This window comes from Erinaceus europaeus, chromosome 20 (assembly GCF_950295315.1).
Source record: "Erinaceus europaeus chromosome 20, mEriEur2.1, whole genome shotgun sequence".
In the NCBI taxonomy this organism is placed as follows: Eukaryota; Metazoa; Chordata; class Mammalia; order Eulipotyphla; family Erinaceidae; genus Erinaceus; species Erinaceus europaeus.
This window is the reverse complement of record NC_080181.1, coordinates 14612754-14638862: the sequence shown is the minus strand read 5'-3', so window position 1 is coordinate 14638862 and position 26109 is coordinate 14612754. Positions and strand designations below refer to the sequence as shown.

The 26109-nt window shown below is 49.6% G+C and overlaps 3 protein-coding genes across 9 annotated transcripts in view; 1 reads left to right on the top strand and 2 right to left on the bottom strand.

The window, feature by feature from the left end:
• BCL9L (BCL9 like) overlaps nucleotides 1–5243 on the bottom strand; it is a 35738-nt gene extending 30495 nt beyond the window's left edge. For 3 of the 4 annotated variants that reach the window (XM_016188384.2, XM_060179929.1, XM_007523601.3), the window contains exon 1: nucleotides 5103–5243. The gene's annotated coding sequence lies outside the window, so the exon portion shown is untranslated. The remainder of the gene's footprint in view (nucleotides 1–5102) is intronic. The other variant, XM_060179928.1, reaches the window with a different exon arrangement.
• The window catches only part of RPS25 (ribosomal protein S25), a 303551-nt gene that overhangs the window by 213138 nt on the left and 64304 nt on the right, over nucleotides 1–26109 (bottom strand). The gene's annotated exons all lie outside the window — the stretch shown is intronic.
• Nucleotides 5017–26109, top strand: part of UPK2 (uroplakin 2) — a 41474-nt gene continuing 20381 nt past the window's right edge. The window contains exons 1-4 of one of the 4 annotated variants that reach the window (XR_009546757.1): nucleotides 5017–5155; nucleotides 5774–5918; nucleotides 10755–10943; nucleotides 11463–13890. The gene's annotated coding sequence lies outside the window, so the exon portion shown is untranslated. Of the gene's footprint in view, nucleotides 5156–5773; nucleotides 5919–10749; nucleotides 10944–11462; nucleotides 13891–26109 lie in introns of those variants that run through there. The other 3 variants (XR_009546756.1, XR_009546759.1, XR_009546758.1) reach the window with 3 other exon arrangements.

Below are 26109 nucleotides of genomic sequence, written 5' to 3'. Positions count from 1 at the left end.
ACAAAAAGGGGAAAAAATAAAAATAAAAAAAAGAATACAGAACAACCCCACACACACACCTGCCACAACCCAAACTACAAAAGAAATTAGATCAAACATCAAGAAGGACTTCCCAAGATCAGGCCTACAAAGGCATAGCAGGGTGTGGGGGGATATATTTAAAATATTTTACATATATTTCTGGGGTAGCAACCACCTCCTTATGGGTTTAAGGATTCCAGACCCTTCTGTTTTCTGTTCAGGCTAGAAATAGGGGTGTCTTGTCTGGTTTTGCCTCTAGCTATTTGAGAAGTCCGCTTTCCTGAGCCTGAAAATTGTCATCAAGATCTCAGTCTGGGGCAGAGGAGACAACATAATGGTTATGCAAAGAAACTCTCATACCTGAGGCTCCAAAGTCCCAGGTTCAATCTCCTGCACCACCATAAGCCAGAGCTGAACAGCGCTCTGGAAAACACACACACACACACACACACACACACACACACACACACACACACACACACACCAAAAGAAACTGAAGGGGGGAGATCTTAGGTCTGATGTGGGCGGTAGGATTAGTCCCCAACAAAATGAGTGATCCAGGGGTGGAGGGTTAACTCCCTCCCTCCCAGCACTTTCCTTTAAAGCTCTGGCATAGCCTGCTATAGCACCACCACCTCTGTGTCCTCAGACAAGAAAAGAGTGGCCTGGCAGTGTTGAGGGCCCTCAAGATGTGGGTTCCGTGAGTGGCAATGAAGGAACCCAGGCCCACAGACAGCTTCTCTGCAGACTCCCCACTCCACCATCTTCTCTCCAAGGATCACAGAACTGCCTGAAGCTTTGGCCTCCCTCCAGGAAACCTCCCTATCAAAGGACAGAGGACTCCATGTCCCAGGGACCTTCAGGGAGTGACCTGTGACTACACACCCCAAACATGTTCGAGGGAGGAGGAGAGAGGCAGGAAGAGCACGAGGGTGCAGGCACACATACTCATCAGACACAACCACAACCAGGGCACACACATTCCACATAACTACTCCTGCACACATGTGATTGAAAGACACATAGCCCCTAAAGACACCCCAAGGTCCTCCCAGATGGGTTCCAGAAGATTCATGAGAGCTCCCCAGTTCAACAGAGACAGCCCAAGGGAGCTCAGGAAACATCTCAGACCTAGGCTGGTCATACAGACCCGCTGAGAGACAGACCAGAGACCCATACCAGGACACACACAAGCTGAGTAGTACACATGTGGTCATGTGCAAGCACATACACTCACACACACCCTGGCAATGCACAGCGTGAAGTCAGATTAGAGCACTAAATTCTGGGCAAGTGGGGAGGAGGGGAGTCAGAGGGGGTGGAGAAGTACTCAGGGATTTCAAAACAATCCTGGTTTCGAAATGCTGGAAAAGCAGGATTCAGGGCCATTCCCAGCTGAGGCTGGGGGTGGTGGAGAGGGGAAAGATGGGGAGGGACAGGCCATGGCAGGGCCACTAGCCCTCCTTGGGGGAGGGGATGCACAGAGGGAGTCCAGGCCCCTGAGGAAGTATAGTTGGGAGAAACCCCAAGTATAAGAGGAACAGACATTCCAGGGCCAAGCAGGGAGAGTCTGAGTGGCTGGAAGAGAGACTTCTTCTTCCACTGAATGAAAAGGGAAGAAGACAGGAGAGGTCACACCTTTCCCTCAGAATGAAGAGGAACAGGGAACCTGCCTACACCCCTTTTCCCACACATGGGTGATGATGTCTGCCTTCCACTATGGCTGGCACCCTGACTTGTCATCCTTTGGGCCAGCTGAACCCCAATTTGGGCCTGAAGCTGAGGGGTCACAGGGATGGAGGGCAGCAAGGACCTGCTGGAGTCAGGGCCCCTCCAAGGGACCCAGGACCCTGTACCCTCAGAGCGCACACGCGTGTGCGTGTGCGTGTGTGTGGTGGGGGCAGTGGGAGGGCATCTCTGAAGAGCCAACAGCATGCCTCCCCTGCATGAGGACAGGGTTCTCAGATGGGGCTGTGCAGTGTGCCCCCCCCTACCCTTAGGAAGTCACCTCTCTCCACCAGCATGGCCTAAATGCCCTCCCTGCCCCTCCCCCCTCCTCCAGGGACAGTCTGCTCTCCCAGGGAGGGGAGGTCAGGCGAGGCTGGGGGTGGGGCCCTGGAGGCCTGGCCCTGGCACCCGACAGAGGAAATTCCAGGCTGCAGCTCCAAGCTGTCTCCAGAGCTGCCCATCCCAGTGACATGTACACCTCAGACCTCTAGCAAAGTGGCTTTCCTCTGTCCCTGAGCCCAGGCCTCCCACAGTCTCAGGGTAGTTAGAGGGCAGACCCCAAATCAGCACCTCCTGAACAAGCTCTGAAGTCCTGGAAGGGGTCCCAACACCCCCATTCTGACTCCTTTGCTGGTCAGACCCCCCTCCCCAGTGGGGCTCTGGGTAGGCAGCTGGCAGAACTAGCAGGCAGGGGCATAGATGCCAAGTTACAGCAGCCAGGTGTTCAACAGGTTGAGCCAGTCTCTGGAACAGCCAGCCCCACCCTAGGGAGAGCGGGCCTGGCAGAGGCTCCCTGCCCGCGGCACCCAGCCTGTACCTGCTTGGCTCCCACGGCTGCCTACTTTCCCACGGTGTCCCCTCTGCCCCCTTCCTCAGGTCAGCACCCGGGCAGTACCCAGGGTTCCTGGCACTCAGAAGAGATGGCACTGCCTCATCACCTCTGGGTGCCTGAGATCTTGGAGTGATTGTTAACCCAGAAGCCCTAGGAACAGTATGCATAGCATTAGCAAGAAGAAACCCAAAGCACCTACCACCTCCTTGCAGATCTCTTTCAACCATGGAAGGTTGGACATTACACACTGTGGGTCCCCTGAGTTGCACTGAGAGGTGCCTGGGGTACCAGAGGCCACATGGGGGGTGCCCCTAGCTCCTGTTTCCCATTCCCTGGAGGAGGGGCTGCAGAGCTAAGCGAGTGCTGGCACTCTTCACTCCTGACAGAGCTACTGCTGCATGCAACCCTGGTCCTCGCCTCCCACACCCACTCTGGAGCTCCATGGAGTTCCCTCCCAGCCACTCCCCCGACAGGCAGGCAGTCCCCCTTTTGCAGGCATCTCCTTTAATCTAAAGCAGGTGCCAGGCATTCCAGCCCTTGCTGAGTCGACACTGCCACCCACTAGGCCTCTGCCCAGAAGGCTACTGCACCCCTGCCTTCATGGCAGCAGTTTAAGTCCCCAGCCCAGGGCTCCTACTTAACCAAGTAGCCAAGTGTTGGGGGACAGGGACCATGTAAACAGGGGGCATAGGTACCCAAGGGTCATTCAACAAACAAGGTCACTAGGTGCCACCATGTGCTAGCCCCAGATCTCTGTGCATTACCAATTCTTCTCCAGGACAGTAGTCTCTCTCCCAACTTGACCCTCACACCTAGAAACCTAATCCCTCACATTAGAGACTCCTTCTGATCCTCCATGTGGCCCTCCAGAAGCCATCTCTAGCCATGGAGACCCCACCCCAAGCACAAGAGTTCTTCTAGATCCAAGATTATAGTGAAGCCTTCTCAGCTTCCCTTCCTGTGCTAAACCCCACCCCAATCAGGAGCCACACAGTGAAAGTGTCTCAGGGGAGGTGGCCAGAGGAGGCTGGCCTTCCAGGTAGGGTTCTCCAAGACCAAGGAGCCTGGTGACCTGCAGAGGCAGTGCCTTTTTTCCTCCAGGGGTCCAGCACTTTCCTGTCCCTCACCTTCTTCACCCATTCTTCCCCAGTCCTATCCTTCTATCAGCAGGCACCTCTCAAGCTGACATCAAGAAGATAGGGCCTGAGGATGGTCTTTGCCAGAAGCCATGGAATTGTGGTCGTGACCCGAAGAAAGCAGCCAACTCCAAGCTCCCCAGAAAAGGGGCTGCTGCCTGTAGAGGCTGGGGATGCTGAATAAGGAGGGCAGATGTCCTCCCACACCAGGGGTCTCATCCAAGAGCTGCCCAAAACCATCAGCAGGGTAACTACTGAAGACAGCTTTCCTAGGTTAAATACGAAACCAAGGCCAAAGATCAGGGGAGCCTTAAAGCCCCTTTCCTGAGGCTCAATCACATGCCCAGATCAACTCTTCCAGAACAACGCTTCAGCTCCCTGCAGCAGAACGCCTCCCCCCCCCCACACACCAGATGCAGACACAAACACAGACACATACCCCAAGCAGCAGACAGACAGAAGGCGGGGGTGGGGGGGTGGGGGTTGGGGTGTGTGTGTGTGTGTGTGTGTGTGTGTGTCAGAAAACCCGGAAGGAAGGAAGCTGGACAGACAGACAGAAGCTGATTCTGACTTTTCACTGCTCCAGAGAAGCACCCTCCAGGATCCCAGATTGCTAGGGATACTCTCCTTGTCCACTCCCAAAAGGGAGAAGGGGAGAGCAGACCACAGTCCCTCCCCCAAAAGCAAATTCCTCCAGCTACCCTGGGATGGGGCATACCCCAGCCAAGCAAGAAGCACTAAGCTTCACTTCTCTTCCCCACATTCCTCCCAGCAAGGGTTCCTGAAGACCAAGTCAGAAGCCACCTCCGCTTAGTAGTGCAGGGACACCTCTGGGAACTGTGTGACCGCCCCACCTCCCAGCCAAACCTACACCACTCAGAACCCTTGGCAGGGAGACTCCTCTAGTCACAGCCCCCTGCTGTTCCTAGGCAGTGTTTAGGAGCAGAGGGTGACCCCAGAAGCCCCCCCATCCCAATGCACTTCCTTTTAGAGGCTGCCACCAGCCAGAGGAGTTGTTGGGGTGCTGAGACCCAAGGGGTTGGTAAGCCTGGGAGGGGGACTACATCTCCCAGAAGCCCCCAGGGCAGGGTTGCTGCTCCAGCTGGCCCAAGGCCGGCCTTGTTCTCTATGTTAGGGTGGCAGGATCTCTTGGCTGCCCCTAAGCCCTCCCCTCTGTGCTCCCGGGCTGCCAACCTGATGGGGGACCCGAGAGTGGCCGCCACCAGCCTTGGGGGCGTCCCCCGTCCCTGAAACAGCCGGGACCTACGTACCAGAGGGCAAGAGACGATCAGGCTGTGGCCCCCTCCCGGATTCAAAGTGGATCTCCCTCCTCGCGCCCCTGCCGACCTGGCGTGACTTTGGCCCGGTCCCAGCCCACCCCTCACCTCGCGCGGGTCTGGGGTCCTCACACCAGGCGGGAGCTGGACGCCATGACCAGGTCAGGGTCGGTGGGTGGACTGGGGTCCTCCTGCTCGCGGGATGAAGGTGCGGAGAGGGGCGGGCAGGCGGTGAGCTTTTGATCCTGGGCGCCTTGATCTCAGTACCAGCCCGGCCCGGGAGAGGGGGTCGGGGGGTCGCTGGGCGCCTGGGCTCCTGCCTCCCGACCGCGGAGCATGGTCGTAGGCGCCGGGCAGCGGCGGGAGGGCGCGCACAGCCGCCCGGCCCGGGGCTCGGGACTGGGGTCTCGGCCCCGAAGCTCACGGCTCCGGCCCCTGCTCCTCCTCCCTCCCTTCCTTCCTTCCTTCCTTCCTTTGCCTCCTCCTTTCACTTTCCCCGAGGCCCGCGGGGACGGCAGCCGCGGGGCGGGGAGGGGGCTGTCTGGGCGCTTATTGTTGCCGGGTCGCCGAGGGTCCGGGTCGCAGCCCCCAGGCGGCGCGGCGCCGGGGGACCCAGGCGTGCGGGCGTCCGGCCGGCTGGCTGCGGGCGGCGGCGGTGGTGCAGCGGCCCCGGGTCCGGGGCATGTCCGGCCACTGGCTCCGCCGCGCGCCGCCGCCTCCCCGGGCTCCCCTGCGCTGCCGGAGCCTCGCTCGCCTCTCCACTCGGCTCCTCTCCCCAGCCTGAATAAGCATCGGGGCTCTCTGGCTGCCTCCTTCTGCCTTCATACCAGAGCCCGGAGAGGCCCCTGTCAAAATAAGAGCTCCCCCATCTCGCTCGCCTCCTCGCCCAACCCGGCTCCCCCAGCCTCCCAGCGGTCTGACTCGGTAAGGCGCCCGGCCGGCTAGCGGGAGGCTGGTTGGCCCGCGGGCGGGGAGGGGGTTTCTGTCTTCTCCTCCCCATTCCTGAGGTCTGGGGAGAAAAAGCTTAGACATACCAGGCTAGAGAGGAATTGACAAACCCACGCACTCCGATGTACACTGATTGGAAGGAGCAGGGGTTGCTTGGACTCCCCCATCCTCAACACACACACACACATACACACACACACACACACACACACACACACACACACACACACACACAGAGAGAGAGAGAGAGAGAGAGAGCTCGCAGTGGGCTCCTTTTTTATTGTACCTACTGTTCATTATGCTCTGAGTAGTTGTTTACATTCTCCTCCCTTTCCTAGTAGATCATGAGGTCCTTGAGGACACAGGCTGGTTTTTTTTTCTTCTTTTTTTCCCACCTCAATCCCCAGCAGTACAAAGTGGGTAAGTTGATACTAAGAACATGTTGGTAGAACTGAAACCTGTCTTCGCAAAAGAACTCCCCTAACGGAGCCGGGTGGTGCCACACCTGGCTGAGCGCACACACTACAGTGCGCAAGTACCCAGGTTCAAGCCTCTGGTCCCCACCTGCAGGCGGAAAGCTTCATAAGCGGTGACAGCAGTGTTACAGGTGTTTTCTCCCTCTCTATCTCTCCCTTCCCTCTCAATTTCTGTCTCTATCCAATAAATAAGGTAAGACTCGGGCGGTCAATAACAACCACAACAACATTAAAACAACAAGGGCAACAAAAGGGAATAAATAAATGAATAATTTTTAAAATAAATTAAGGTGATTTTTAAAAATCCCCTAACTTCAGACCAAAATACACACACAGAGAGAGACACATACACTGGAGGGAAGTGGATACTTTTTTTTTTTTTGCCAGAGCACTGCTTCTGGCTTATGGTGGTGCAGGGGACTGAACCTGGGATTTTGCAGCCTCAAGCATGAGAGTCTCTTCGCATAACCATTATGCTATCTACCCCGGCCCTAATACAAATTTTTAATTGCTAATATTTATTTTATCTGATAAACAGAAAAATTGGGAAGAGGAGATAGAGATATAGAGAAACACCTAACCCATTGCTTTACCACTTGTGAAGCTTGCACCCTGCAAGTGGGAGCCAGGGGCTTGAACCCAGGTCTTTGCACATAGTAATGTGTGCAGTCAACCAGGTTACACCACCTCCACCTTACTCCTTAGATGTGTTTTTTTCTTAAGATTTTTTTTATTAATGAGAAAGATAGGAGGAGAGAGCATGTGCTGCCGGAGGTTGAACTTGGGAATCTCATGCTTGAGAGCCCAATGTTTTATCCACTGCGTCATCTCCTAGACTACAATACATTTTCTCTTTTTCTTTCTTTCTTTCTTTCTATCTTTCTTTTAAATAATTTATTTATTCATGAGAAAGATAGGAGAGAAAGAACCAGCCATCACTCTGGTACATGTGCTGCCAGGGATTGAACTCTGGACTTCCTGCTTGAGAGTTCAATGCTTTATCCACTGTGCCATCTCTGGAACTAACAATACATTAAAAAAAAAAAAAAGTGAGAAGCATAAAAAAGATGTCATGTTGGGAGTCAGGCGGTAGCTCAGAGGGTTAAGTGCAGGTGGTGCAAAGCAAGGACTGGCATAAGGATCCGGGTTCCAGCCCCCGGCTCCCCACCTGCAGGGAGTCGCTTCACAGGCTGTGAAGCAGGTCTACAGGTGTCTATCTTTCTCTCCCCCATCTGTCTTCCCCTCCTCTCTCTATTTCTCTCTGTCTTATCCAACAATGACATTAATAATGACAATAATAATAACCACAACAACTATGAAAAAAGGGCAACAAAAAGGAGGAGAAAAAAGTCATGTCACATATGTTACTTCATTGCTTAGCACAGACTTGTGAGAAAGACGTTATTGTTTCATTGTACAAAAGAGGAAACTGAGGCTTGCCTTACTAAAGATTCACTCAAGGTAACATAGCTGGAAGGTTGTAGGCTCAACACAAACATTTGAGGAGATGGGGAGAGAGAGTGATTCATGTGGCTGCAGAGGTGGGTGTGCCATAAAGCAACAGATCTGCAGGTATTAGGTTTTGTGTTCTGTCCTCAGCACATGTGCAACAGTGATACTATTCTTCTTCTTTTTTAAATAGTTTTTAAAATTTTTACTTATTTATCATTGGATAGAGACAGAGAGAAGTTGAGACGGAGAAATAGACAGATACCTGCAGACCTGCTTCAAGCACTTATGAAGCTTTCCCTCTGCAGGTAGAGACCAGAGACTTGAACCTGGGTCCTTGCACAATGTAGTGTGTGCACTTAAATCATGTGTGCCACCACCTGGCCCCCTATTATTATTCTCTCATTTAAAAAGTAATTATTTTAGTGGTCCAGGAGGTGGTGCAGTGGATAAAGCATTGGACTCTCAAGCATGAGGTCCTTCATTCAATCCCTGGCAGCACATGTACCTGAAAGATGTCTGGCTCTTTCTCTCTTTCTCCTCCTATCTTTCTCATTAATAAATAAATAAGGGAGTCAGGCGGTACTGCAGTGGGTTAAGCGCACGTGACACAAAGTGCAAGGGCCAGTGTAAGGACCTCCGTTGGAGCTCCAGGCTCCCCACCTGCAGGGGAGCCGTTTCACAGGCGGTGAAGCAGGTCTGCAGGTGTCTGTCTTTCTCTCCCCCTCTCTGTCTTCCCCTCCTCTCTCCATTTCTCTCTGTCCTATCCAACAATGATGACAACAAGAATAACTACAACAATAAAACAACAAGGGCAACAAAAGGGAATAAATAAATATTTGAAAAATAAATAAAATTTTAAAAAGTAATTATTTTAAATTTGAAAAGACTCCTGAGGTCCTTTGCTTCTATATTCTTTCTATATATATTTACTATTTTTGTTTATTTATTTTGGATAGCGATAGAGAGAAATTGAAAGGGAAAGGGGAGATAGAGAGAGGAAGAGATAGACACCTGGAGCACTGCTTCACTGCTCAGGAAGCATTCCCCCTGCAGGTGGGCACCAGGGACTTTAAACCTGGGTCCTTGTGCACTGTAATGTGTGTACTCAACCAGGTGCACCAGCACTTGGCCCCTTTGTTTCTAAATTCTCCACAGAACTCAGGTGCTAGGTTCATAGCAGAACTTTAGCAAATACTTGATGGACAGAAGGTGCCAGCATCTAGGGAGATCTAGGGAGACAAAAGTGAAAGGGGAGTAAACCCTGAAGCAACATAACATAATAACCCTATTGGCATCGAACACATCTCAGTTTACAAAGCATTTTCTTTTCTTTTTTTTTTTTTTTGCCTCCAGGGTTATTGCTGGGGCTTGGTGCCATATGAATCCACTGCTCCTGGAGGCCATTTTTTCCCCTATTTTGTTGCCCTTGTTGTCATTATCGCTATTGTTGCCACTGATGTTGTTGTTGTTGAATAGGATAGAGAGAAATGGAGAGAAGAGAGGAGGGGAAGGCGGGGGCGGGGGGGAGAGAAAGACAGACACCTGCAGACCTGCTTCACCTGCAAGTGGGGAACCAACTGGGGGCTTGGACCAGGATCCTTGAGCCTGTCCTTGAGTTATGCAACATGTGTGCTTAACACGCAGTGCTATCGCCCGCCCCCTGCACTTTTTTTTTTTTTTACCATAGCACTCCTCAGCTTTGGCTTATGGTGGTACAGGGGATTGAACCTGGGACTTTGGAGCCTCAGGTATGAGAATCTGTTTGCATAACCATTATGCTATCTATCCCTACAACAAAGCATTTTCATACACATTGTGATCATGCTTTGATCCAATAATTAAAACTTTCTCTGGGTCTGGGTGGTGGTGCACCTGTTTGAATGCACACATTACAGTGCACAACGACCCTCAGATTTGAGTCCCTGATCTCCACCTGCAGGGAGAAAGCTTCACAAGTGGTGAAGCAGTGCTGCAGGTGTCTCTCTGTCTCTCTCCCTCTCTATAACCCCTCTCAATTTCTTTTTTTTAAATATATTTATTTATTTATTGGATAGAAACAGCCAGAAATCGAGAGGGATGGGGGGATAGAGAGAAAGAGAGACACCTGCAGCACTGCTTCACCACTCGTGAAGCTTTCCTCCTACAGGTGGGGACTGGGGACTTGAACCTGGGTCCTCACGCATTGTAACATGTGCACTCAACCAGGTGCACCACCACCCAGCCCCAACCCCTCTCAATTTCTGTCTGTGTCTATCCAATAAATAAGTAAAGATTTAAAAAAACTTTCTCAATACCTTCTAGTTGTGCCAAAGCATGAAGCTAGGCTAGATGTTGCTTGAATCATCACAGCCCTGTGATGTAGGTATTGTTCTCACTTAAAGGTGTGAAAGACCCCAGAGCATACTATGGGACCTGCCCAGTGGAAGCAAAGTTTCATTATTCTCCCCTCATTGGAGTCCTTAACTTATAAAATGAACCATAAGGCAATGGGGCCATTTCCCGAACGGATGCTTATCAGAAGAGAGTGGTCACCCTTTCAAGGGAGGGGATAAGATATGGAACTGGTAGTGAAAATTGTGTGGAATTGTACCCCTCTTATCCTATGGTTTTATCGATATTTTTTATTTTATAAATATATATATTTTTAAAAAGTGGTCACTCCATTTATATAGATCAGTCTGCTGTTAAATACATGATTCTTCCACCTCGTTAGTTATAATGTTTGGCAAACCACAGGCTTCATAGGAGCGTTCATAGGATGGCTGGGCTGAAAGGGGTCTTCCCAAATATGGGACACAGTAAGTTCAAACATGCTGGGTATGCTCTGTGGAGCCTTGCAGAGCGCACACCCTGTGTGGGGTTGTGATTCATTTCCCCAGTGCAGGTTCCAGGTTGAGATGCGCCCAGCCAGCCCTAGGCAGCCACGAGTTCTGGGTGGAACCCTGGAGTGAGCAAGGGCAGAAGAGGCCAGCGGCTCATTGCTGGAATGGAGCGACTCCCTCTACTGGCCAACTCGGGGAACCACCTTGTGTTTCCCTGCCTCCGTGCCACTGTGTCATGAAGAGTGTCTCAGGTGTGTCACAGTGATTGTCGATGGATGGAAGTAGCGCCATAGGGACAGGTGTGCGAAAGTGCCTGTGCTAGGCACCGTGTGGGTTTGCCAGTGTTTCTGGCACTACAGGGTGTGCGTACACAATCACAACCTGAATTGGAATTTACTTTGGGGCTGGGGGAGGGGCTGGTGTTGGGCCGTTGTTAGTCTGAGATTACTTCTCGCAGAGACTTGGAAGAAGGGACACTCCAGTAAGTACTGTACATGGTCCTCCTGCACATGAAAGTGTGAGGGGTTAGGACCGAGGAATACTTTCTGGGAAATGTTTTAACCCTCCCACCCCAGCCAATAAGGGCCCTAAGAAAGGGTTAACTGCATGTCCTACAGTGACTTCAATCATTGGCACAGGGCTCTGTCAATCAGAGTTCCGGGGGGGGCGGGGCTTTCGAGGCCGCCTGTGGATAGCCCGGGTGGGGGCCCTCACTTGCCCCTCGACCCCTACTTCATTCACTTCTGGGCTGTGCCTACACCCCCGTCTAGGTGGAGACACCTTCCTGGGCCCTACAAGAGGAGCGGATCCGGGCATACTGGCTTCTTCCCCACTTACTCCAGCTGCCTGGCTTCCTGATGATGGTGATTATTATATAATAGACCTGCTGGACAGAGCCATGCCAGGGCTCGGAACACTTTGCCCCCTTCTAGAAGCCCGCCCGCCCCAGGGCCTGGCACCAGCTGCAAAGAGCCGGCTGCCCAGCTCCGTCGGCCGCCCCCCTCAGCACCGCCTCCATCCCGGGGCCACCTTCCCTGGAGGTGTGGGTTCAGGTCCAAGGGTGAGGCGCACCCAAAGAGAGAAGTCAGGTTGGCATCCCGCAAGTTTCGGGGTCGGCTTGTGGAGTGTGGCTTTGTCAGCGCCTCTCCCGGACTGTGGGGTCCATCTAGTCCGTGTAACTTGAACTCGAAACTTAGAAGCTTATGGAGATGGGGATAAGGACTCGGGGCCCCGGGGGCCCGTGATCGGAAAAAGAAAGAGTTTGTAAAAGGGGCGGGGGGGGGGCTGGCAAAGGGAGGCTGGGAGAGGGGGCCAGCAGGGGCAGTGGGGGAGGGACTTTTATCCTGACAGCGCTCTCGCCTTCCCCGACTGGAGGGTTTGGAAAAACTGAGCAGGCAGCCAAGGCTTGGCTGGAAACCCTGCAGCCCACCCTCCTGGGGACACAAAGCTGGAGGGCGGGGGCAGGGCGGGGAAGAGAGCACGACCTCATGGGAGGACGGGGCCTCTTTTGGGGCTGGGGGCTCTGTGGCCAGGCCCCTGGGGAGGGGGTGCCTGGTGCTGTCTCCCTGCAGTCGGCTTCCCCCTTCGCCTTCTCTCCCCCCCACTCCTCCCTCCTCTCCGGCTCCAGTCTGGCAGATTGCGGGCAGACTTAACTCCTTCTGCGCCAGCCCCGTGTGCTGGTGGACTCCGAGGTGGTGATGCTGTGAGGGGGGGAGGAACTCCCAACCCCACTTCCACCCACAATTTAACACCTTGTGTCCTGGAATGCCATCCCGGAACTGTGACTAGTCAGAGCCCTGGAAAGCTGCCTGAGGAGCGACACCCAAAACCTGGCACCTGAGAGCTGCATAATCCAGTCCTCTCTCTCGCCAAGTACCACCCGTCCACCCCATCCTCTGCGTCTCTTCCTCCACCCTGTGGCCACTCTTCCACTACCACCCGGCCCAAGTCCGGTGAGTTGTTACAAAGGCCCCAGACTGCTACTAGAAGCGGAGAAGAACCCGGAAGTCTGGGTTCTGTGTCTGCACCCTGTGAGTCTCCTAGCAGGTAACCACAGACTCTGCCTCCTTAGTGCCTACCCGTCTGCTAGAGGAGCCACCCAGCTGAGATGGGGAAAGAGGGAGAGGGGCTAGCTCCCCAACACCCCCCCCCCCCGAATTCCAGCAAGGACAAGGACATGAATAAATAGAAACTCTGACACTACCACCACCATAACCCCTCTCCTAGGCTACAGCTCTGCTCCACCAATAGATTTTTGTTTCCCCTTTCCTGTCACCCCTCCATTTCTATTCTGAAGAACTGGGCGAGGAAAAAGTATCTCAGACTAGGCAGGAAGGGGTTAACGTAGCTCCCCGGCTCTATTTGAGAGCCAGGTGAGGCACCACCTCTCTGGGCCCTCCCTTGTCTATGGGTGAGGAAGTGGTGGGACACCCGGCTGTTCTTTTGCCCCCTGGTGGCTGGATCTGGTTTAGCAGTCTGGCAGAAGTCAGGCTGACCTGAGGATTGGTGGAAGGACTTTGAAGTAAACTCTGGTAGGGATAGCACAGTTGGACTGGAAAAGAGTCCTGAGATCTCCCAGTTTCCCTACCAAGTCATCCACACTCATCAGGCTGCCTCAGTTGCTTCCAGATCCTGGCCCTCGGGACTCTACTTGGGATTCCAAAGGTGCCCACACACCTGGAGGAGGACATGAAAGAAAAAGAAGGTAGCTAGTGGAGGCCCAAACTCCAGTCTCACCTAACAGAGGGTGTTAATCATAGGAAGCTGCTTTTCACCCTCTGTTTTTCCTGTGCCCCAGACCTCTCCAGAACTTCCATCCCTCCAAACCCCAGTAACAAAGTCAAACAGGGCAGGGGTAGGTAACTTAATGGTTATGCAAAGTGACTCTCAGGAGGGTAGCCAGTGGGTTAAGCTCACATGGCCCAAAGCCTAAGGATCCCAGTTTGAGCCCCTGGATCCCCACCTGCAGAGGGGTCTGTGCTCTGCAGAGCCATCAGTGCTCTGGTTTAAAAAACAAATTCAAAGAGAATTCTAGTCAGACTTTGAAGCTCCTTACCAGTACCCTGTCTCCTTTCACCTTCCCTCTCCTCCAACCCATCCTCCTAGGTTTCTTCTGTAATGCAAACAATTAACCAGGTGCGCCACCACCTGGCCTCTAGGTTTCTTCTGTAGTAGACAAAAAGAAAAGGGAGAGGAGGGGGGAAAAAAAAAACCCTTGGAGGATTTTAGGTGCTTCCAACCACTTCCCCTGTTCCCCAGCATAACTGAGACTCCCTTTCCTCCCAGGTTAGTGAGGCCTTGATTTTAAAGAGTTCCTTTTCTCTTTTTCTTTTAGTTGCTACCTCTCCCCTTCTCCTTCCTCTATCTTCCACTTCTATCCTTTCCACAGGCAGGGTATCCAATTCTGTCTTTCCTTTAAGCTGTGACTCCTGACTGGACTTTTTTTGTTGTTGTTCTTGTTCCTTTTAAAAATGTATTTACTGGGAGTCGGGCGGTTGCGCAGTGGGTTAAGCGCACGTGGCGCAAAGCACAGGGACCAGCGTAAGGATCCCGGTTCGAGCCCCCGGCTCCCCACCTGCAGGGGAGTCGCTTCACGGGCGGTGAAGCAGGTCTGCAGGTGTCTATCTTTCTCTCCCCCTCTCTCTGTCTTCCCCTCCTCTCTCCATTTCTCTCTGTCCTATCCAACAACAAAGCAACGTCAACAATGGCAATAATAACCGCAACGAGGCAGCAACAACTAGGGCAACAAAAAGGGGAAAAAATGGCCTCCAGGAGCGGTGGTGGATTCATGGTGCAGGCACCGAGCCCAGCAATAACCCTGGAGGAAAAAAAATTATTTACTCATGAAAAAGATAGGAGGAGAGAAAGAAAGAATCAGACATCACTCTGGTACATGTGCTGCTAGGGATTGAATTTAGGTACCTCATGGCTGAGAATCCAATGTCATATCCACTGTGCCACTTCCTGGACCACTAGACATTTATTTTTTTCCTCCATGAGTCCTCTGACTCATCACACTTAATCACAGGTGAGACACTAGATAGATGCCATAGAACAATGCACATGTGTTCTAGCGAGACAAGAGAGCACGTGTTTCAATTCAGTGTCTTGAGGTAGTTCATAGCAACACTTAATTCTGGAGTCTGGGATTCTGAGAAAGTCTCTTGGTAGGAGCAGCATCTAGGCTGAGACGCATTCCATCATCAAGTATGGATCTGTCCTTGCAGAGAGTACCTCTCACAGGAGTTCTAAAGATAGGGCAAGAGACCTCTGCCAGATGTTACTAGAGATCTCAGAGTCACATGCCCAAACAACCAGGTTTTAATAAATTCTCCTGAGGAGTCGGGCGGTAGCGCAGTGGGTTAAGCGCAGGTGGCACAAAGTGCAGTGACGGGCATAAAGATCCAGGTTCCAGCCCCGGCTCCCCACCTGCAGGGAAGTCGCTTCACGGGCAGTGAAGCAGGTCTGCAGGTGTCTGTCTTTCTCTCCCCCTCTCTGTCTTCCCCTCCTCTCTCCATTTCTCTCTGTCCTATCCAACAATAACGACAACAATAATAACTAAAAATAAATAATAAATAAATAAAATAAAAAATGATAACAACAATAAAAAACAACAAGGGCAACAAGAAAGGGAATAGTTAAATAAATACATATTTTTTAAAAATGTAAAACTAGGGAGTTGGGCGGGTTAAGTGCAGGTTTAAGGACAGGCATAAGGATCCCAGTTCGAGCCCCCGGCTCCCCACCTGCATGGGAGTCGCTTCACAAGTGGTGAAGCTGGTCTGCAGGTGTCTATCTTTCTCTCCCCCTCTCTGTCTTCCCTTCCTCTCCATTTCTCTCTGTCCTATCCAGCAATGATGGCATCAGTAACTATAACAATAAAACAACAAGGGCAACAAAAAGAGAATAAATAAATAAATAAATGTATTTATTTATTCCCTTTTGTTGCCCTTGTTTTATTGTTGTGGTTATTATTATTGTTGTCGTCGTTGTTGGATAGGACAGAGAGAAATGGAGAGAGGAGGGGAAGACAGAGAGGGGGATTGAAAGATAGACACCTGCAGACCTGCTTCACCGCCTGTGAAGTGACTCCTCTGTAGGTGGGGAGCCAGGGCTCAAACCGGGATCCTTACTCAGGTCCTTTCGCTTTGTGCCACCTGAGCTTAACCCCTGCGCTACAGCCTGACTCCCATAAATAAATATTTTTTAAAAAATGTAAAAATAAGGAGTTGGGAGGAATAAGCCTCCAGGCTCTTCTGCTCTTCTTTATCTGGAAGGTAACAATTAAATAGGAGGATTGGTTTGTTGAGAGAAAAGCACTCATTTTGCTCTGGTCTAGGAAGGGCAGAGTTCATTAGCCCGGGAGAGGTTATCAGATGCAGAGCTCCAGAGAAAGGCTCCCAAGATGTCTTGTCTCCTGCTTCTCTCTACCCAAGGTGCCTGGCATTTCTGAGTCTCGGGAGTGCTTACTCCTTGCCTTCAGTTGAAGACTAGAGCCTTTATGGGTAACACAGGTAGGGAACTGAGGTCCATAGTGTTAAATGTCCTCACTTGAGATCATGTAGCTGGTGAGTGATGGTTAGAAGAAGTGTCCAGGTCTCCTAAGTCCCAGTCCAGACACTTTCCACGACACCACTGCAGCACAGGCTTCCAACTTTCCACTGGACAGCCTCCTGAGTCTGGCTCCTTTGCCTGTGAGGCCATAGTATCTGGAAAAGCAGGCTTGGCCTCCTAGTCTGGACATCCTCCAGGGCTATGAGCAGAGGGAGTGGTTTTCAGATCTCTGGGGTCCCCTTCTCCCCCCATCATTATCCTATTGATCCTAATTGAAAAAGCACCTTATATGGTGGACAGAGCCAGGTCCCAAAGTGCTTTTGACTTCAAGTGGCTGACCTACTTCCTAGGCTTTCATTTATCAAGGCCTGTAACCTATCCTAATTTTGAGGGTGTTTATAATTTGAAACCCCATATAAAAAGCATTGTTATTGTTATTGTTATTTTTTAATGTTTACTTATTGCCTTTTGTTGCCGTTGTTATTTTATTGTTATAGTTATTACTGTTGTTCTTACTGATGTCGTTGTTAGATAGGACAGAAATGGAGAGAGGAGGAGAGAAAGATAGACACCTGCAGACCTGCTTCACCACTTGTGAAGCGACTTCTCTGAAGGGGTGGGGAGCTGGGGGCTCAAACTGGGATCCTTGTGCCAGTCCTTGCACTTTGTGCCACCTGCACTTAACCTGCTGTGCTACCGCCTGACTCCATGTTATCGTTATTTTAAGATTTAGTTATTAATGAGAAGCCCTGAACATCACTCTGGCACATGCAATGCCAGGGATTGAAGTCAGGACGTCATGTTTAAGAGTCGGTTGCTTTATCTACTGTGATACCCCCCAGGCTACTTATTACTTCAAAAATATTTTTATTTTCATGAGTGAGAGAGAGAGAGAGAGAGGTTAACAGAGAAAGACCTCTCCAGTCCTATCTCTCACCTCTTGGCCTCCAGTTCTGTATTACAAAAGCTTTGAAACTGAGCAGACCAAGACAAGATTTCCAACGACAGGTGAGGGATAAAATTATCTTGGAGGTGAAGGCAGGCAGGGCGGAGGGAGACTGAGAACAGTCAATGATTAATAACAAAGTTTTTGCACTATAACAGATAATACTGTCCCCTTCCCCCAAAGGGAGGGCAGTTAAACTGCTTTCAAAAAATGACAAGTCACTAAGGGATATGGAGCTGATGACATTGGTGTGAGTTGCATCCCCAGGTAGACCTGGAAGAGAAAGGAAGCAGACCCCAGTCACAGGAAAATGAGGGCACAGAAAAAATTAAAGTGACAGTAATCACATATTTTAGGAGGGGAAGACCTGGGTTTGAGGCCTAGCCCTTATTAACTGTAGAACTTCAAGTAAATTACTTTTACCTCTCTGAGCATCAATTTCTTCTATAAAATGGGCTAACACCTACTTGATTTTTTCTTTTTTTTTTTTTTTTTACCTCCGGGGTTATCGCTGGGGCTCAGTACCAGCACTATGAATCCACTGCACCTGGCAGCCATTTTTTCCCCCATTTTTATTGCATAGGACAGAGAAATTGAGAAAGGAGGGGAAGATAGAGAGGAGGAAAGAGATAGACACCTGCAGACCTACTTCATTTCACTGCTTGTGAAGTAACCCCCCCTGCAGGTGGGGAGCCAAGGGGTTGGATCCTTGCTCTTTGTACTATGTGTGTTTAATCCAGTGCACCACCACCCAGCCCCCATTTTTCTTTCTTTCTTTTTTTTTTTTTTTTTTTAACCAAAGCACTGTTTAGCTCTGGTTTGTAGTGGTGTGGGGGGATTGAATCTGGGACTTCCAAGCCTCAGGCATAAGAGTCTTTTTGCATAACCATAATGCTATCTACCTCCACCCTTGATTTTTTTTAAGTTTTCTTTTTTTATTATCTTTTAATTTATTTATTGGTTACAGACAGCCAGAAATCAAGGGGGGGTGGCAGTGATAGAGAGACAGAAAGACACCTACAGCACTGCTTCACCACTTGCAAAGCTTTCCCCCTGCAGGTGGGGGCTGGGGGCTAGAACCCGGGTCCTTGAGCTTTGTAACATATGTGCTCGACCAGGTGGGCCACCACCTGGTCCACCCCTTGAATTTTAAAATATATTTCATGTGAGACTGAGAGAGGAAACCAGAGTACCGCTGTGGTTCATGTGGCTTTGGAGACTGAACCAGGAGCCCCAGGCCTACAAGCAAGGCCCCCCCCCCCCTTCTTCTTCTTCTTTTTTTTTTGCTTCCAGGGTTATCATTGGAGCTCAGTGCCTGCACTACGAATCCACTGCTCCTTGAGGCCATTTTTTTCCATATTGTTGCCCTTGATGCTATTGTTATTATTGCTGTTGCTATTGTTGGATAGGACAGAGAAATCAAGAGAGGAGAAGAGAGAGATAGACACCTGCAGGCCTGCTTCACTGCTTGTGAAGCAACCCCCCTTCAGGTGGGGAGCCAGAGGCTCAAACCCAGATCCTTATGCTGGTCCTTACGCTTCACACCATGTGTGCTTAACCCACTGCGCTACAGCCTGCCCCTCCCCCCTTTTAAGATAGAAGCAGAGAGGCAGGAAGTTTTCACAGCATTGAAATTTCCTTATGTGAAGTGGGGCCAGGCTTGAACTTGTTATGTACATAGCAAAGCACAATCCAAGTGAGCTATTTTTCTGGCTCTGTCAGCTGAACTGTTTCACCAGCTGCAACACCTATTTTATAAATCATTGTGAAGAGGGGCTGGTAAAATAGCTCACTTGGCTAGTGTACTGTTTTGCCATGTGCTCGGCCCATGTTTGAGTCTGACCCCCACAGCATTGGAGAATGCTTCAGTGCTATGGTCTTTCTGTCTCTCTCTCTCTCTTAAAAATATTCTAACAGTGGGGCCAGGTGGTGGTGCGCCTGGTAGAACACACATATTATAATGCACAAGGACCCTGGTTTGAGACCTCGGTCCCCACCTGCAGGGGGAAGGCTTTGCGAGTGGTGAAGCAGTGCTGCAGTTGTCTCTCTCTCTCTTTAGTAGTATTTTTCTTTTTTCTTTCTTTTTTTTTTTTGCCTTTAGGGTTATTGCTGAGGCTTAGTGCCTGCACCATGAATCCACTGCTCCTGGAGGCCTTTTTTTTTTTTTTTTTGCTTTTGTTGCCCTTGTTGTTTTATCATTGTTGTGGCTATTATTATTGTTGTTATTGATGTCATTGTTGTTGGATAGTGCAGAGAGAAATGGAGGGGAAGACAGAGAGAGGGAGAGAAAGACAGACACCTGCAGACATGATTCACTACTCGTGAAACGACCCCCCTGCAGGTGGGGAGCAGGAGTTCAGACCGGGATCCTTGTGCTGGTCCTTGCGCTTTGCACCATGTGTGCTTAACCCGATGTGCTACTGCCTGACCCTTTTCTCAGTCTCTCTTCCTCCACCTTCCTTGATTTCTGACTGTCTCTATCCAACAAATAAATAAAGATTATATATATATCAAGGGCTGGGTAGAGACGCACTTTGTTAAGTGCACATGTTACCATGCACAAAGACCTGGGTTCAAGTCCCCAGCCCCCACCTGCAGGGGGAAAGCTGCACAAGCAGTAAAGCAGTGCTGCAGGTGTCTCTCTGTCTCCCTGTTCCCTCTCAATTTCTCTCTGGACAGAGAGAAGTAAAGTTTTAAAAGTTATTTTAAAAAAGGATTAAATATATATATTATTATGAAGAGCCTAGTACATAATAGGTGCTCAATATATTTACAAGAAGAAGGTCATGGTGGTTAGGAGTTTGGGTGCCAGGGGCTGAACTCAGGCAAGACTAGTTTATAGCAGATCCAAGTGAAAAATCCAAATAGTGAGGGAAACTTGAATGAAGGTAGCATGACTTGGCAGGCCACTTGGTTCAGGTTGTTATGGATGAAAGGGGCAAAGAAGAATATGTGGCTTAGTAGGTAGAGCACATTCTTGCCTGCATGAGGTCCCAGGTTCAATCCCCAGCATCCTAGGATGGCATATGATGGAGCAGAATGCAGAACAGAGTAATGCTCTGATCTCTCTCTCTCTCTCACGCACGCACGCACGCACGCACGCACAAATAAATTTGCAAATGAGGGGCCAGGTAGTAGTCTACCTGGTTGAGCGCACATACTACAGTGTGCAAGCACCCCTGGTTTGAGCCCCTGGTCCCCACCTGCAGAGGAAAAGCTTCATGAGTGGTGAAGCAGTGCTGCAGGTGTCTCTCTCCCTCTCTACACCCCCTTCCCTCTCAATTTCTGACTGTGTTATCCAATAAATAAATAAAGATAATAAAAGGGGAGTCTGGAGGTAGCGCAGTGGCTTAAGTGCTTGTGGCACAAAGCGCAAGGATTGGCATAAGATCCCGGTTTGAGGCCCTGGCTCCCCACCTGCAGGGGAGTCACTTCACAGGTGGTAAAGCAGGTCTGCAGGTGTCTATCTTTCTCTCCCCCTCTGTCTTCCCCTCCTCTCTCCATTTCTCTCTGTCCTAACAATGATGACATCAATAATAATAATAACTACAACAACAGTGAAAAACAACAAGGGCAACAAAAGGGAAAATAGATAAGTATAAAAAAATAAAAAAGAAAGCACTTTTGGGGCAGGGTAGCTAGCTTAATGGTTATGCAAAGAGACTCTCATGCTTGAGGCTCCAAAGTCCCAGGTTCAGTCCCGCACCACCATAAACCAGAGCAGAGTAGTGCTCTGGTAAAAAAATCAAAATAATAATAATCATAAATTTAAAAATAAAAAATCGTTACGCACACATGGCGCCAAGCACAAGGACCGGCTTAAGAATCCCAGTTCAAGCCCCCAGCTCCCCGCCTGCAGGGGAGTCCCTTCACAGGCGGTGAAGCAGGTCTGCAGGTGTATCTCTTTCTCTCCCCCTCTCTGTCTTCCCTTCCTCTCTCCATTTCTCTCTGTCCTATCCAACAAGGACAACATCAATAACAACAGCAATAAAACAACAAGGGCAACAAAAGGGAATAAATAAATAAATATTAAAAAAAAATGTATGGATCGACCAGTCAATGCCCATGTTCAGCAGGGAAGGAATTCCAGAAGCCAGACCTTCCACCTTCTGCATCCCACAATGACCTTGGGTCCATACTCCCAGAAGGATAAAGAATGAGAAAGCTATCAGGGAAGGGGATGGGATACTGAGATCTGGTGGTGGGAATTGTATGGAGTTGTATCCTTCTCATCCTATGGTTTTGTTAATGTCTCCTTTTTAAAATAAATTTAAAAAATAAAAAATAAATCTGCAAAGGAGAATCAATACACCCTGAACACTACTAGATATAGAAGGTGACAGAAACAGCAGAGTCACAGATAACGCCAAGATTTTAAAAAATTTATTCCCTTTTGTTGCCCTTGTTGTTTTATTGTTGTAGTTATTATTGTTGTTACTGATGTTGTTGTTGGATAGGACAGAGAGAAATGGAGAGAAGAAGGGAAGACAGAGATGAGGAGAGAAAGATAGACACCTGCAGACCTGCTTCACCACCTGTGAAGTGACTCCCCTGCAGGTGGGGAGCCAGGGCCTCAAACCGGGATCTTATGCCAATCCTTGCGCTTTGTGCCACGTGCACTTAACCCGCTGCACTACCACCCAACTCCCCACACCAAGATTTTTCCCCTGGGTATTGAGAGGGATGTACAAAGATAGGTAAAGGTTTGGGGGAGATGGGTTCATAATTAGAGTTGTCAAGACAACCTGGTGGAGTTGGAAAGTGAACCTAGGACAGAACCCTTCTAGACACCCCCCAGACCACACTGATTCTGGCTTAAGGGGGTACTGGAAAAGCATCTGTCCATTACTTTCTCTTTCCACCCTTCCCTGCCCTCTGGTTAGAGGTGAACAGATGGCTATGAACATGATCTCACATCCACCCATGCATCACAGACTATCCCAAGCCCTCTGGGACCCAAACCTTGACTCTCTAGAGCTCTGTGCTTCTCCATCCTAATGTCACAAAGAACATAAGTCCTTGTCTAGCAAACAGATTCTAGCTTGTCGCTACAGTTGTAGACTTGAAAAGGGAGAGACGGGAGGAACACCGGAGAGAGATAAACAGATGTGGACAGAAGTGGGTGAGGACAAATGGAGAGCAAAGGAGAAATAGAGGCCAAGAGATAAAGAGAAAGGTGAGCTCCTGGAGCAGAAAATGCAGACCCAGAGAAGAGGGAAGGAGAAGTGGAAGGAGGGGGCAGAAAAAAGATTTGCTGAGAAACTGATGAAGTGCAACTGAGAAAACTGTTGCCATGGTGACGGGTCCAGAGGAGGGAGCAGGAATATAAATCGGATTATGAGTTGGGGGAGTAAGGGGAGTACTCAAGACCCAGAGGCAGTTCCCCCACACCAGATCCCCCTCCTACTCAGGGGGCCTTCTCTAGAATCTCCTGGAGGCTAGAGATGGGGTGGGAATGGGCAGGGCTCTGGCACTCCTGCCCCCTTACCACCTTGGGGTGAAACAGACCAGGCTTGCAACCCCCCAATGTGAGTGCTTCATTGACTGGTGGGGGACTCCACTGGCCCTAGTGTCTCTTATTGGTCAGAGCCCCAAAGTGAAGAGAAAGGAAAGAATTTGCTTTTAGCACCTACTATGCACCAAATGCTGGGGGGAGGAGGCTGATGCATTTTTTTATTTTAATTTTTTTATTACCTTTATTTTTTTATTGGATAAAGACAGCCAGAAATTGACAGGAAATAGGAGATAGAGAAGGAGAGAGACACCTGCAGCACTGCTTCACCACTTGCAAAGTGGTGGGGACTTCCTACAGGTGGGGACTGGGAGCTTGAACCTGGTAGCATGTGCACTCAACCAGGTGCATCACCACCCAGCTCCCTATTTATTCTTATTTATTTATTTGTTTATTTATTTTTACCAGAGCACTGCTCAGCCCTGGTTTATGGTGGTGTGGAGGACTGAACCTGGGACTTTGGAGCCTCAGGCATGAAAGTCTCCTTGTATAACCATTATGCCTCTACTCCTAATCATTTATTTATTTGGCACTGGAGCCTGGCCCATGTTTAATTTCACTGCAGCCTGACCAACTTTTTCATTCTTTTTCTTTTTTTTCTTTCAGCAGAGCACTGCTCAGTTCTGCCTTATGGTGGTGATGGGGGGGGGGGGGTGCGGGGACTGAACCTGGGACTTGGGAGCCTGAGGTATGACATTCTCTTTGCATAACCACTATGTTATCTAACCCCGCCCAACCTTTTCATTCTTTTTATTTTAGAGAGGAGAGACACCTCAGCACCAGAGCTTCCCCCAGTGCAATGCCACTCCCAATGTGTTGTCAGGGCTCAAACTTAGATCATTTCATGGTAAGTCACATGCCTCACTTTAGCCCTGGGATGTAAGCACCACCATGTCCATTTATAGACAAGTAACTGAGACCAAGGTCCTGAAGGTAGCAGAAAGGCCAGGGTGTGGCTGTGGTAGAGCTCAGGTTTCATAGGTATGAGATCTTAGGCTCTATCCTAGCCTGTCCCAGGTGCTAAAACCAAACCAAAGAAAGAAAAAAGTAGCAGGGGCTGGGGAGACAGTATAATGGTTATGCAAAAGACTTTCTTTTTGTATTATTTAAATTTCTTAAATTTTTAAAAATTAAATTAATTAATTAATTAATTAATTTGGGTAGAGACAGCCAGAAATCAAGAGGGGAAGGGGTGATAGAGAGGGAGAGAGACAGAGAGACACCTGCAACCCTGTTTCACCACTTGTGAAGCTCTCCCCCTGCAGATGGGGACTGGGGCCTCAAACCCAGGTCCTTGCGCACTGGAACATGTGCTCAACCTAGGTGCACCACCACCTGGCCCCACAAAAGACTTTCATGGCTGAGGTTCCAAGATCCTAGATTCAGTCCCCAGTACCACTGTAAACCAGAGTTGAGCAGTGCTCTGGTCTTTCTCTGCATTATATATATATATATATATTTATTTATTTTATTTATTTATTCCCTTTTGTTGCCCTTGTTTTTTTATTGTTGTAGTTATTATTGTTGTCATCATCGTTGTTGGATAGGACAGAGAGAAATGGAGAGAGGAGGGGAAGACAGAGAGGAGGAGAGAAAGACAGACACCTGCAGACCTGCTTCACCGCCTGTGAAGCGACTCCCCTGCAGGTGGGGAGCCGGGGTTTGAACCGGGATCCTTATGCCGGTCCTTGTGCTTTGCGCCACCTGCGCTTAACCCGCTGCGCTACAGCCCGACTCCCTGCATTTTTTTTTTTTTAAATCTCTCTTATCAAAATAAAATAAATGGGAGGGCTGGGCAGTGGTGCATTGGGTTATGTGCACGTAGTATGAAGTGCAAGGACCAAGGACTGGCTCAAGGATCCTGGTTCAAGCCCCTGGCTCCCCACCTTCAGGGGGTTGCTTCACAAAGTGGTGAAGCAGGTCTGCAGGTGTCTATCTTTATCTCTCCCTCTCTGTCTTCCCCTCCTCTCTGAATTTCTCTGCCCTATCCAACAACAACAGCAGCAATAACAACAACAATAATGGGGAAAAATATAGCCATCAGAAAAGTAGAGTCCTAGTGCAGGCACTGAGCCCCAGCAATAATCCTAGAGGCAATTAATAAATTAATTAAATGGAAAAAAAAAGGCAGTCAAAACTATCTGTCATCCTGACCAGTCATTCCAAAGTCATTCTTTCTGCTGGTCAGCTGCCTACCTTGTAGTCTATTTCACATTCCCAGCCTTTTCCTGCATCCTCAGTGCAGGATAGTGGGGGGGGGGGTGTCCTAGTCTGAGGCTTTTGCTCCATTCTTAGAGACAAAGCAAATTGGGGTAACTAGGAGGTAGCCCAGCAGGTAGAGTGCACAACATGCATGCCTGAGGTCCTAGATTTGATATATACCAGCAACTAAGTGTTTCTCTGGTGTCTCTCTCATGAAATAAATATTTAAAAGATACAGGGGCTGGGCAGTGGCACATCTGATTAAATGCACATGTTATAGTTTAGTTCCTAATGACCCAGGTTCAAGTTCTCAACCCCCACCTGTTGGGGGGAAGCTTCATGAGCAGTGAAACAGTGCTGCAAGTCTCTCTCTTTCTCTTCCTCTTCTCTCTCTCTCTCTTATTTGACAGGAAAGAGAAAGAGAAAGATAGACACCTGTAGACCTGCTTCACCACTTGTGAAGCGTCCCCCTTGCAGATGGGAAGCAGGGGCTCAAACCTAGGTACTTGCTTGTGATGATGTGTGTGATCAACTAAGTATATCACTGCCTGGCACTCAGTAGTCAAAAAAGGAAAAGGGAAAAAACAAAAAACAAAAAACAACTAACCAGACAAAAAACAGAATTGGAAGAATCTTGAAGTCCCCATAGCTGACAAGTCTCCACTAAGTAGGAGGCACGGGGAAACCCTGAACATAGAGCTGGGGTGGAAGTGCTGAGGTGTAGATAACAGTTGGGAGCTGAGGGGAACCATTTCTGGTGAGAAGCTCCTAGCAGGCCAGATGGAGAGCTGAGACCCAGCAGTATTCACTGCTATCTGCAAATCTGAGCCAGTGAGGGAGAGTGACTAGGCTTGGATTCCTTTACATGTCCCTGCAAGTGGACATGGCTGGAGGAGGAAAGGAATTAGCACTGACATGAACCACACCTGAATGTGGAAGGGGCATGAGGTGGAAGTGTACAGGGAGTCATAAATGGTTGATCCCCAACAAGACTCACAGTTCTGATGGTCTCCTGTCCTCTGGGCTAAAGAGACAGTTCCTCTTAAGAGTCCTGTAGAGAAAACGGAGCTCCCTTCCTTTTCAGGCTGAGTCCAGTTATGACACTTGTTGCTTAATTTTTTCTTTCTTTTTAAAGGTTATTTATTAGGGCAGAGAGAAAGTGAGAGAGGTAGGGGAGACAGAGTGCAAGAAAGACACTTGAGTG